At 54.1% G+C, this 12,726-nt stretch overlaps 1 non-coding gene across 1 annotated transcript; it reads right to left on the reverse strand.

Moving 5' to 3' along the window:
• Positions 1 to 10,009: 10,009 nt before the first annotated feature.
• On the reverse strand, positions 10,010 to 10,091 carry TRNAS-CGA (transfer RNA serine (anticodon CGA)). Its single transcript has one exon. It is a non-coding gene; the product is annotated as a tRNA-Ser (tRNA).
• Positions 10,092 to 12,726: the final 2,635 nt, after the last annotated feature.

Genomic DNA, 12,726 nt, shown 5'->3' on the forward strand with positions numbered 1-12,726 from the left:
CCAGGCAGAGACGACGCAAAGAGGGATAGGGAGGGTTTTTAGTTAGGTCTACTCACCCGGTCCTGTGTCCATCATCGAAGTCTGTCCCTGACGTCCAATGTCAAGAGAGCAGAAGCTGTCCATCGCTCTCCCTGCAAGAGAAGGTAGAAAGCACATCAACATTTCCTCCTGGGTGTAATTGTTTGTGAGAGTGGAGCATTTCCAGAGTTAAAGTTTTGTTACTCCACCCCTTCTCTAGCCTGTCCTAGTCCTTTCCCCCATCGTAAATAAAGTCTTGTTTGTGTGGTTACCACTCTGTGGCCTTATTTTCGTGTGCTAAGGCAAGCTCTGACAGATGGGATTACAGAGGGGACTATGTGGGAAGACTTTACTGTAAGATTCCCCGCATCTTCTGAATGGGGTTTGGGTTCTGCCCTCTTTAAAGGAAGGAAAAATCCTGACAGGTGATCCTAGGGGGCTGAAACCCACCGTGATCAGTTAGTAATCTGTCCTATTCACCACTCTAGGATGGAGTCTGGGATGCAGGCTCTGGGATGGAGTTTGGGTGCTGGGTGCAGGCTCCGGGCTGGGGCACAGGGTGGGGGTGCAGGATGGGTGGAGGGGTGCAGGCTCTGGAAGGGAGTTTGGGGATGGGAGGGGCTGCGGAGGGAGGGGCTGCAGGCTGTGGAACGGAGTTTGGTTGTAGGCTCTGGGCTGGGGGAAGGGGTGGGGGTGTAGGAGGGAGTTTGGGTGCAGGAGAGGGGGTGTGGGAAGAGGGTGGGGGTGCAGGCTCTGGGCTGGGGCAGGGAGAACCGCAATTAACTCATGCAATTAACTCAAAAAAATTAATCGCAATTAAAAAAATTAAAACTGCAATTAATCATGATTAATTTTTTAATTGTGATTTTTTTAGGTATGATTGATCACCCTGTTAAACATTGAATACCAACTGAAATGTATTCAAGATTTTGGGGTGTTTTTCTCCTTTTTTCAAATATACTGATGTCCATGACAACACAGAATACAGGGCTCACGTTCTAGGATGATGGTTTACAAATATTTACACTGTCAAAGTAAGAAAAGAAAGAGCATTTTTCAGTTCCCCTCATAAAAGTGCAGCAGTGCAAGCTCTTGGCCATGAAAGTGTAACTTACAAATGTAGATGTTTTGTTTTGTTCAGAACTGCACCCAAAAGGAAAACAGTGTCAACGTTTCGCGCCTACAAGGCCACCGGACGTTGAGAAGAGGCGTTCGCATGGCACTTTTGTAGCCAGCATTGCATGGTAGTTATGTGCCAGGCATGCTAAACATTCGTATGCCCCTGCATGCTTTTGCCACCAGTCCAGAGGACATGCTTCCATGCTGACGATACTCGTTAAAAAAAAGTAATGTGTGAATTAAATCGGTGACTCAGCTCCTTGGGGGAGAATTGTCTTCTCCTGCTCTCTTTTACCTGCACTCTGCCACAGATTTCATCTCCTAGCCATCTCGGATGATGACCCAACACGTGGTGTTCGTTTTAAGAACACTTTCACTGCAGATCTGACAAAAGGCGAAGAAGGACCAATGTGAGATTTCTAAAGACAGCCACAGGACTTGACCCAAGAGTTAAGAGTCTGAAATTGGACTCCAAAATTTGAGCGGGATGAGGTGTGGCGCGTGGTTTCAGAAGTCTGAAAAGAGCAACACGCCAATGTGGAAACGACAAGATCCCAACCACCGAACAAGGAAATGAACCTTCCGCTGGTGACATCTCAATCTGTCCTCAACATGGACGCATGAGCTCTGGAACGGTGCCTGAAATGCGAAGGGACGTATGATTCTTCAGCACATCTGGCCTGTCAATATCCTGCGATGCCAGCTACAACAGTGCCCTGTCAATGCCTGGTCTCCCTTTTAGGTGACACGTCAACGAGAAGTGGGCAACATTAGCTCCTGCAAATGTCAACAAACCCCTGTTTGTCTGAGCGATTGGCTGAACAAGCAGTAGGACTGAGAGGGCTTGTGGCCTTTCAAGTTTTCCATCGTTTTATTTTTGAATGCAGTTATTCCATTCTGTTACGTGTGAAAAATGCAGATTTTTCTTCCCCATAATTACAGCACTTACTCCTAGACGACATTTGCTGACTGGCTTTAGCAAGAATCATGAAAAATGGGTCTTCACACATTTAGCACTGACTGTCAGCCCCTGCCATGTCGTGATACCGTTCAAAGCACAAGACACTGTTTTGATGAAAGTATTTTAGCGCTTGTAGGCCCGGAATGTATTCAGCTGATTTTTAGAGCCCGTTAGACTTTTGGTACGTTTTTCAAAAGCATCTGTTTAAAATAATGTAGGTCTGGGATCGGGCACCTGACCACACAGATGGGGGCCTAGGGGGCTGTTCCAAACAGGTTAGGCACCAGGGGCTAGCTCCACAAAAATACTGAGCTGGGCTTGGCTGCTACTTTCACTTTAGCTCCCTAAATCTGACACTGAGATGCTGCCGATCCTCAACCCCCCACAGCTACAGCCTAAATGTAAGGGGACTGTTGCCCCCTTACTAACAGTCAGTGGGGGTGTTTTGGTTGGCTCGCTCCCAGTACTAAAAGGGGAAGGGTGGATGGGAAACCAGGACCCTGAGACTGATAGTCCCCAGGAACAATGGGGAGAGGCCAACGCTCCAGGTCAGCCTGAATGTCAGGGCGAGAAGGCTAATGAGGGAGTCAGGAGGCCAGGGGGGTCCCGTCCTCTGTGAGAGCTGGATTTGCCTGGGTCAGACAGACAGAGTGGGGCCGAGCTAAGGAGAAAGCAGGGGCCCGAGCTGAGCTGGGGAGCGGAGCTGTGCCGATCCAGAGGGACCAGTAAAGCAGCCCAGAGAGAGCAGACCTGTCGTGGGAGCAACCAGAGCCAGAGGGGCCAGAGAAGCAGCCCAGGGAGCTGGGGGCAGAGCAGCAGCCGTGCAGAGACCGAGTGGTGGGGCTGGGGCTGGAGCAGTCCGGAGCTGGGTGCGGTGAGCAGCTGGGGAGAGCGAGGGGGACCCTGGGCAGCGGGCCCCGCACAGGGAGACGCCTCAGCCAAGGGGCTCTGCAGGCCAGGCTTGGATTGTAACCCCGACAGGGCGGGGGCCACACTGGGAAGAAGGGTCCTGCCACTTCGCGCCTGAGAGCGTGTGGCCACCACCAGAGCGAGTGTCCGACCAGCAGCATCCCCGCAGCACGGCCAGGGCCGGAGAAGGGGCCTGGGACTCACAAGGAGCAGACTGTGAACTGCCCTGACGTTCCAGAGACGCTGTTTGTGATGTTCCCTGCCACAGAGCGGGGTGATGTGTTTCCTTTCACCTTTCCCATTTTCCCTTATTCTTTTTTAAATTAATTGTTGATTAAATAACTTGCATTTGCTTTAAATTATATGTAATGGTCAGTGGGTCAGAGAAGTGCCCAGTGCAGAGAGAGTACCCCGGAGTGGGGACACCCGAGCCCCTGTCCTAGGTGACCACCGCAGGGTTGGGGTTCGAGCCCCCCAGGAATCCTGGGTCCAGCCTTCTCGGGGTTATGAGGACTCTGCCAGACAGGAGTGTGGAAGGGGAGTCCTCCAGGGCAGGGAGGCCACTGGGTAAAGGGAGTGGGAGCGAGGACTCAGATCCTTTCGCGAGCCCACTTCACCGGGGTCGTGCAGAAGCCAGGACAGTTCCCCACAAAAGCGGGACTATTCCCCCGCTTACAGGAAAAAGGAGGTGCCTGAAAGTAGGACCCACAAAACCCAGCGTGCGAGGCATCTCCACACCGACGCTAACCAACGGGAAAGGCCGATGGGAGGGGTGTGTCCTGAGCCCCCCCTGCCTCTCTGGATCTCAGGTTACGAGGTCTGGCTTGGAGAGAGGTACCTCCCCCGGCTCCCGCCCGCCCAGCTTTCCCCCACCCCCTGCCCTGCCCTGCCCTGCCCCGGCCGTACCTGGTTCCAGCCCGGCCCTGCCGCGGGGTGGGACCAATACTGCTGCCAAGGCCGTCCCAAGGGGGTTGCGGGCCCGGGGCAACCCCCCCTCCACCCCAGACCCCCCCCCGCTCCACCTCTTCCCCCAAGACCCTGCCTCCTCCCGCCCCTGAAGCAGCAAGATTAATCCCATACGTTGCATTGATTGTGACTTATTTGCCTGATTTGAGACGAGACCAAAAGGACCTGAGTCTCCTCGCTGTCGATAGCCCCCCGCTCGGCCAACCAGCCCTGAGACTCTGAGGGGCGGGCGGCTGAGAGGTCTCACCAGAGGTCCCACAGGACGGCCAGGTCACCATCAGAGCGGATCACTCTCAGATCCAGACCCACCTCTTTGTGAGGACCTCCCGCGATGAGAGCAACCCCCCCTTGCCCACCCTCCACAGACACCCCTCCTTGGGAGAGAGAGGGAAACAGGGGAAAAAGAAGCAAGAGAAGAGGAGAAAGGAGGGAGGAAAGAGGAAAAGGGAAACCAAAAAGGATAAACCCCAAGGTCCCCAGTGATTCCAAGCGTCAAAGCGCTCGGTAGGAAATCACATTCTGCCCCCTTAAGCCAGTGTTTTCTGTGCCGAGAATCCTGCCTGCAGCAGGTGCATCAGACCCAACAGGTTCCAAACCTCTCGCAGCCTCCGACCTTGTCCAAGGGACGTTCGTTTTCTGGCACAACCAGGGGTCGGAAAGGAGAAAACTCCACAGAGGCTCCTCCTCATGCTACGATGTGAATCCTAATTCTCTCCCCGTCCTCGAGGGGAGACCGGGAGAAGGAGACGTGCGGCAGCAAAGCCGGGGGGGTCTCAGCGACTGCCCTGGCCCTGCCCCTCGGCCCTGCCCCGCTGATGTCGGGGTCTCTCTGTGAGGTCACCCCCTCCCCACCACCTTTGCCCAATGGGCGGAGGTCCTGCAAAAGGCCTTTGTGATGTCACTGCCCCCCACCCCTCCCCTCCCAGCTGATGTCCTGCCCCTGCCCAGCCTCTTGGAGCTTGGAGTTGTTGCCCCCGGATCTCCGCACTCAATGACTGGTGAGTCGGGGGATGGAGCCGGCTATACAATAAACCACCAGTTTTTCATAAATTAGTCGACTTAAGGCCAGAAGGGACCATTGGAGCATCTAATATGACGCCCTGCATCTCCCAGCCCTCCCGTGTGTCACAAGAGCTGCTTTTGCACTAAAGCACCTTCCCGAAGGGCATCTAGTCTTCACTGGAAGATATCAAGAGATGGAGAATCCATCACTTCTCTTGCCAGTTTGTTCCAGTGATGAGTAGCCCTCCCTCTTACAAATCTCTGCCTTGTTCTAAGGAGAATTTTTCTGATTTCTGCTTCCAGCCATTGGTTCTTGTTCTGCCTTTCTTTGCAAGACTAAAGAGCCCTTTAAATACTTGGTCTTTTCTCTCAGCGAAGGCACTTGCAGGCTGCCATCAGCTCATCTCTCCATCTTTTTAAAAACTAAATAGACTGAGTTTTTCAATCCCTCCTTATAAGTCTTCTCCATCCCTCAAATATGGCTCTTTTCTGCACCCTCTCCAGTTTTTTTCACGTTATTTTTGAAATGTGGACACCAGAACGGGATGCAGTATTCCAGTGTCAGTCTCCCCACTGCTGAATCACCTCCCTTTCCATCCTCTCTTTATCTATCCATGGATGGCGTCACGGACTCACAGGACTTGTGCTCTCTCTCAGCCTCGTACAGTCCTTGGGAGGAACCCCCTTCAGTGTGACAGCCCTTCTTGGAGATCCACTCTCTCGAGGGTTAAGCCGTAGGCCCTTCCGCCTCCTGGAACCCCTCTTCTCTGAGCCTTGAGCATGCCTGTCTGCCATGGGCCCCCTCAGGGAGTCCCCTCACTCTGGACCCCTGGGGCCTCTACTCCCAGAGGGAAGAAAGCAACCCCGAACTCGAGACTGCCGTGACTCTCAGCCAGCGTAAAAGAGAGTGGTTTACTGAGCATCTGAACACAGCACAGGAAACTCTCAGGGCCTCAGGCCTAATCTCCCTCTGCACAGTCCATCTAGGTCTCTCCTGCACCCGTGTGGGCTCTGGCTGTTTTCTCTCCCCAGTCCAGAAGCCCCCTCCTTCCAGCTAAGCGTCCGATATCACCTTCCCACAAGCCTGTGTCCTTTGTCTTCTGTCCCAGGTGAACAGGCTGCCTGGATCTCCTCTATCTCAGCCTCTCCTCTCCTCCCTCTTTTCTTTCCCCCTGGCTGGAAGCAGTCACCGGGTCTTCTCTCCTCAGCCCATTGTCCTTCCACTGGCCCGACCTGGCTGTGACTTCCAAGCTGGGCCTCCCGCTCACCAGTCGCTGGGGTATCTGTTCTCCAGGCCTTTGCCTGAGGGCCCAACTGACAGGAGAGATCACCGCTGGTCCTCTGTAACAGCAAACTACCTCTCCCACCTCGTTAAACAAACAGCACCCAGGGAAACTGAGGCATGCAAACCATTGAAAAACCAAGAAAATCCCCCCGTCATCACCGATGGCTTTGGCCCTGTTCCCCACAGTATCGCACCAGGAGCGTATGTTGAGTGGCTTGCCCGGTATGGCACCTAAATCCTTGACAGAGTCACGGCTTCCCGGAGTACAGTTCCCCCTCGGAGGCCTGCCTGCTCTGTCCTGCTGCCCCCTCCCACTGCGCCAAGAGGGGACCTGGTGACTGGAGCTGCTGTGGTTGTGTGAGAGCGCCGGGCTGAGAGACCAAAGGGCACCTCCGTTCTGGAACAGAGGGGTCTGGCCGGTAGGCGCAGTCGCCCCCGGTTTGGGGCACAGAAGGGGCTGTGGCTGGCAGCAGCTTGAAGCCCGTCCCCCACCTGCGCTAGGCACTGTTTGAATGAGTGCAACGTCCGTGTTACATACGGGCTCCTGGGGCTCGGTGGGAAGCACTGAACTGCCTCAGAGTTCTCTGTTTGCAAGGTCGGTCCCCGGTCCCAGGAGATTAGAGAGACAAGGCAGGGAGGGGATCTCTTTCATTCTCCAACTTCTGCTGGGGAGAGACAAGCCTTCGAGCTCCGCAGATCTCGTCCTCAGGCCCTGGTCTCTCTCTGTTAGCCGACGGCCAAGGATGTTTGGTGAGGTGCCAGCTATGCCCGTTTATACCATCCGTGACTTTAACCGCTAGGACGCACTGTCCCTTCGCGGCGGGCAGCCCGGGCTAGGCTGACGGATGCCCCAAGGTCCTAACCACCCGTGACTTTAACTGCTAGAGCTCAGAGCTCCTTCGCAGCGAGCAGTCAATACTGACTGACAGCTGCCCCAATGGCAGCACTAAGAGCCTCTCCACACCCGTGACTTTAACTGCTAGAGCTCAGAGCTCCTTCGCAGCGGGCAGCCAGGATTGACTGACAGGTGCCCCAAGAGTTTGCCCCGTGGAGGCGGCACAACTCAACGCTAGGCTCTTAGTACTCTCACCTAATGGCCAGGCTTTAGAGCCAAAACGGCTGAGGTTCTTTAATTGTGTTGGCTGCTTTACAGTAAACCAGAGAAAACAAGTCAGGCTTATGCATAAATGGTTACCAAAATTTATTAAGCTAGATTCTAATCATGTGGTTACAAAATTGCTAGTGCCTACTTATTTAAATGTAGAGATGTTACACACACAAACAAGTTACAAAACTGAAGCCACAATCCCAAAGAAAGAAAACAAAGTATAGAGCTCTATTTCAAAATATGTGTACACTAAAGATAGGAGATCAGGTGTGGGTGCTTCTTACCCTCCTTGCGTCTCTCGATTCCAGCGGTGCCAAGCCAGGATCGGTCACTCAATTCCGCGGAAAGACGAATAAGGGACAAGGCGTAGGGACCCTCTCAGCTGCAGAAGCCTTGGGAGGCTGTCACTTATCTGACCAGCAGATAGATCGTGAAAAGCACTCAAAAATCAGGGTGCTGTAGGTCCCCTACTTATACCTCTGTACTCCTTTGTTCTCTTTCTCCTTTCTTATGCCAAATTGAGGCTGGTCTGTCGGGGTGACGCCAGCTTTCGCAAGAGTAGTTTACACTTGCAAGGGAGAGAAACAATAAGTGTCGACTACTGGACATTTCTTTTATCAGGGTAAATATTTTCCCACCTAGGATGTTGGTGTGAGTGCATCACGCTATTTAGTAGGGGCGAAGAGCCATGTCTGTCACAGGGCCTCTGCCTGCTGTGAGCTTAATCGTCGTATCTGTTCCCAGAGGCACATTGTAGCAGCACACCTGTGCTTTCATAGCTTCAAAGGCTGTGCTGGAATATATGTTAAGTGCCCTGTTCCGGCTTCCTCCTGTGTTTCCAGCAATGCTGGTCTGAGCAGGGGGGGGCTGTCTGTCTGGCTACACTCTCCCCAACAGAACCGGGTCCAATAAACCATATGACCTCCCCGGCCTGGTCTTTCGGTGTTCTCTGCTCCCACGGGCGTGGCTGGGAAGGGCCACAGGGCTCAGCAGGCTCAGGGAGAAACCTCAGCCCCACTGGAGACAGGAGGGGAGCAAACCTCACAATCCGTGTGGTCCCTGCAGGTCTGTGCAACTGCCCCCCACTCACTCAGTGGCAGTCTGTGGGGGAGGTCTAGGGTGGCCAGGTGTCCTGATTTTAGAGGGACAGTCCCGATTTTTGGGTCTTTTTCTTATATAGGCTCCGATTACCTCCCACCCCGATCCCGATCTTTCACACTTGCTGTCTGGTCACCCGAGGGAGGTCTGGCAGCCCCCTCCCCAGCCACAGTCCATGCGTGCCCAGCAGTCCCTGTGAAAGCTCACCTTTTCTGGGTGTCTGTTTCACACCCTCTGCCAGAGACGTTCCCCATTCTTTCTCCAGTTCAGCTGGCAGCAGGTCTCGTGCGAGGGGCGGGAGAGAGCTGAGATTTCAGGCTGCTGTGTTATGGTGGGATTGCTGCGATTAACTGGCTGAATGTGCTAATTCTGAGGACGAAACGGGGAAAGGGGCAGAGATCGAGAGTCAGGGAGTGAAATGGAGAAAATACAGGAAGCATTTCGAGCAAGGGCGAAGTGCAATGACCAGAATCCAGAATATTCTCTGCACCCCTTGTCTAACTCTGGGCCTGATTCTCTTCCGCATTGACGGCCCTTTCCCTGTCTCCGGCCGTGTCTGGAGGGCTTTATGCCCCTGTCCAGCCCCTTCACACTGCCAGGAAGGGAGAGCTGTTATGGAATCTTAGCCCAATCAGGAACCAGGCCCTGTGTCACCTTCATCCTGGGTTTCAGATGACCCCGAGAAGTTGGGGGGCCACCGGGGCCTAGAGCATGGCCCTGCCACAGAGGCCCCGCCCCTGGTCATCCTCTTCCCCCGAGGCCCCGCCCCCCCACTGTTCACTCCTCTGGCCCCCGAGGTCCCCCTACCTGCCCCTCGCTCCTCTCCGCCTCTTCCCCCAGGACTCCACTCACCCCCTGCTTGCTCCTCTCCACCCCTTTCCCCGTAGGGGGGCTACCGGGGGCCATGGGGCCAGGTACCCGTCCCTTTTCTCTGTCTTCAGTGAGCGGGGGGCAGGGCGGTCCTTGGGGAAGGAGGTGAAACAGGACAGGAAGAGGCACGAGAAGACGGGGCCGCGGGGGAAAAGGCTGAGGGGGGTTGGGGTGCAGGTTTTGGGGGAGGAGGCGGAGGGGGGATGGGAAGAGGCAGAGCAAGAGCAGGGCATCGGGCTAAGAGGCAGAGGGGAGCGGGGTTCAGGTGGGGCCCCCACTCCTCTGGAGCTTCGCTTACAGCGCTCGAAAGATGACCATGGGCCCACGGGCCTCCGGATGGGAGACCCGCCCCACATCCCCAGCGTTTCCGCCCCACATGGATGGCCTTTTGGGGGAGGCTCAGGCTCCCCTGGCCTCTGATACGGGCTGCCCGTGCTCAGCTCCTTCCACGCTCTGGAGAGGAGCAGCACCCAGGGGTGGGGCTGAGCCGGAGGGGTGCTGGGTGAGGGGCAGAGGCCTGAGACCGCAGAGACACAGCGTGAGGCACCATCCCAGGCATCCCCATGAAAGGAGCAGAACAGGGTTTACCTGGGGTGGGGAGTGTATGGAGAGCGTCCCGGGGCCGGTGGAGATGTATTGCCCTGGTGAGCAAGTGTGGCTAAAACACAGGCCTCGCTGTGAGCAGGATTTGAACCTGCGCAGGGAAACCCGAATGGATTTCGAGTCCAACGCCTTAACCGCTCGGCCCTCACAGCTGTGAGTGACGTGGCCCCCAGTGGCAGTCTCTACTGGAGCGGCTGGAAGCTGACGGGAGGGAGCTCTCCACCCTCAACGAGCAGCCGTAGCCATGTTGGCAGGAGAAGCTCTCCCAGCACCATAGCACTGTCCACACCGGCGCTTAGGTCTGTGTAACTTGTGTCACTCGGGGGGTGGCTTATTCACACCCCTGAGCCACATACGTTCTACCGACACAAGGGGGAGTGTAGTCGCAGCCTTAGCAGAGACGCGATTAAGATCCACTTCCTGGACACTACTGTGCTAATAAACGATGGTCACATAAACACCACCCTATACCGGAAACCTACTGACTGCTGTTCCTACCTCCATGCCTCCAGCTTTCACCCTGACCACACCACACGATCCATCGTCCACAGCCAAGCTCTGCGATACAACCGCATTTGCTCCAACCCCTCTGACAGAGACAAACACCTATAAGATCTCTATCAAGCCTTCTTACAACTACAATACCCACCTGCGGAAGTGAAGAAACAGATTGACAGAGCCAGAAGAGCACCCAAAAGTCACCTACTACAGGACAGGCCTAACAAAGAAAATAACAGAACGCCACTAGCCGTCATCCTCAGCCCCCAACTAAAACCCCTCCAATGCATTATTCAGGATCTACAACCTATCCTGAAGGATGACCCAACACTCTCACAAATCTTGGGAGACAGGCCAGTCCTTGCCTACAGACAGCCCCCCAACCTGAAGCAAATACTCACCAACAACCACACACCACACAACAGAACCACTAACCCAGGAACCTATCCTTGCAACAAAGCCCGTTGCCAACTGTGCCCACATATCTATTCAGGGGACACCATCACAGGGCCTAATCACATCAGCCACACTATCAGAGGCTCGTTCACCTGCACATCCGCCAATGTGATATATGCCATCATGTGCCAGCAATGCCCCTCTGCCATGTACATTGGCCAAACTGGACAGCCTCTACGTAAAAGAATATATGAACCCAAATCAGATGTCAAGAATTATAACATTCATAAACCAGTCGGAGAACACTTCAATCTCTCTGGTCACACGATTACAGACATGAAAGTTGTGATATTTCAACAAAAATACTTCAAATCCAGACTCCAGCGAGAGACTGTTGAACTGGAATTCATTTGCAAATTGGATACAATTAACTTAGGCTTGAATAGAGACTGGGAGTGGCTAAGTCATTCTGCAAGGTAACCTATTTCCCCTTGTTTTTTCCTACCCCCCCACCACCCCCGCCTCAGACTTTCTTGTTAAACCCTGGATTTGTGCTGGAAATGGCCCACCTTGATTATCATACACATTGTAAGGAGAGTGATCACTTTAGATAAGCTATTACCTGCAGGAGAGTGGGGTGGGGGGAGAGAAAACCTTTTGTAGTGGAAAACACCCATTTTTTCATGCTTTGTGTGTATAAAAAGATCTTGTGTACTTTCCACAGTATGCATCCGATGAAATGAGCTGTAGCTCACGAAAGCTTATGCTGAAATAAATTGGTTAGTCTCTAAGGTGCCACAAGTCCTCCTTTTCTTTTTACTGATAAAGTTTGCGGATGATACCAAGATGGGAGGGGTTGCAAGTGCTCTGGAGGATAGGATTAAAATTCAAAATGATCTGCACAAACTGGAGAAATGGTCTGAAGTTCACAGGCTGAAATTCAATACGGACAAATGCAAAGTACTCCCCTTAGGACAGAACAGTCAGCTGCACACATACAGAGCAGGACGTGACAGCCTAGGAAGGAGTACTGCGGAAGGGGATCTGGGGGTCAGAGTGGACCACAAGCTAAATATGAGTCAACAGTGTAACACCTGCAAAAAAAGCAAACCTCATCCTGGGCAGGATTAGCAGGAGTGTTGTAAGCAAGATACGAGACGTAATTCTTCTGCTCTACTCCATGCTGATGTGGCCTCAGCTAAAGTATTGTGTCTAAGTCGGGGCGCCATATTTCGGGAAGGACGTGGACGAATTGGAGAAGGTCCAGAGGAGAGTAACAAAAATGGTTAAAGGTCTAGAACAGGGGTTCTCAACCTTTTTCTTTCTGAGGCCACCCACAACATGCCATTAAAATCTCCAGGGCCCAGTGTGGGAGGGGGAGGCTCTGGGCCGGGGAAAGGGGGGAAAACAAGCTTGCATAGGTAGAGTTTGACTTCTGTTTTGGGTGGACAGGGCCCAGTGAGGCTCAAGCCAGCTCCGACGTCGGGGTCTGGGGAGGGTATGCTACATCCACCCCCTGACTCACCTCAGCAGGCCACCCGCCTGTCTGGACTTGGGGGAGGCTACAATCAAAAATTATAACTCAAAGGTGGGGGGGCTCAGCTCAAAAAGTTTGAGGTGAAGGGAAAGGGATAGCTAGGGGCTGTGTGCAGGGGGGTAGCTCAGGGTGCAGGGAGGAGGTAGCGAGGGGATGTGTGCTCTCAGGGCTCCCCTGGGCTCCCTGTACCCTGAGGGCTCTGCCAGCCAGAAAGCAGCCGTGTCACCCCGCCCAGGCAGCAGCTGTCCCACGCAGCCAGACTCTGGCTTCCCACCTCCGACCTAGCCAGGGGGTGGAGAGAGGAGGTGGTGGAGGGGGGGTGTGGAGCTACCCCAGGACTGCCCTGCTCTTGCACT

This window comes from Lepidochelys kempii, chromosome 11 (genome assembly GCF_965140285.1).
Source record: "Lepidochelys kempii isolate rLepKem1 chromosome 11, rLepKem1.hap1, whole genome shotgun sequence".
Taxonomy (NCBI): domain Eukaryota; kingdom Metazoa; phylum Chordata; order Testudines; family Cheloniidae; genus Lepidochelys; species Lepidochelys kempii.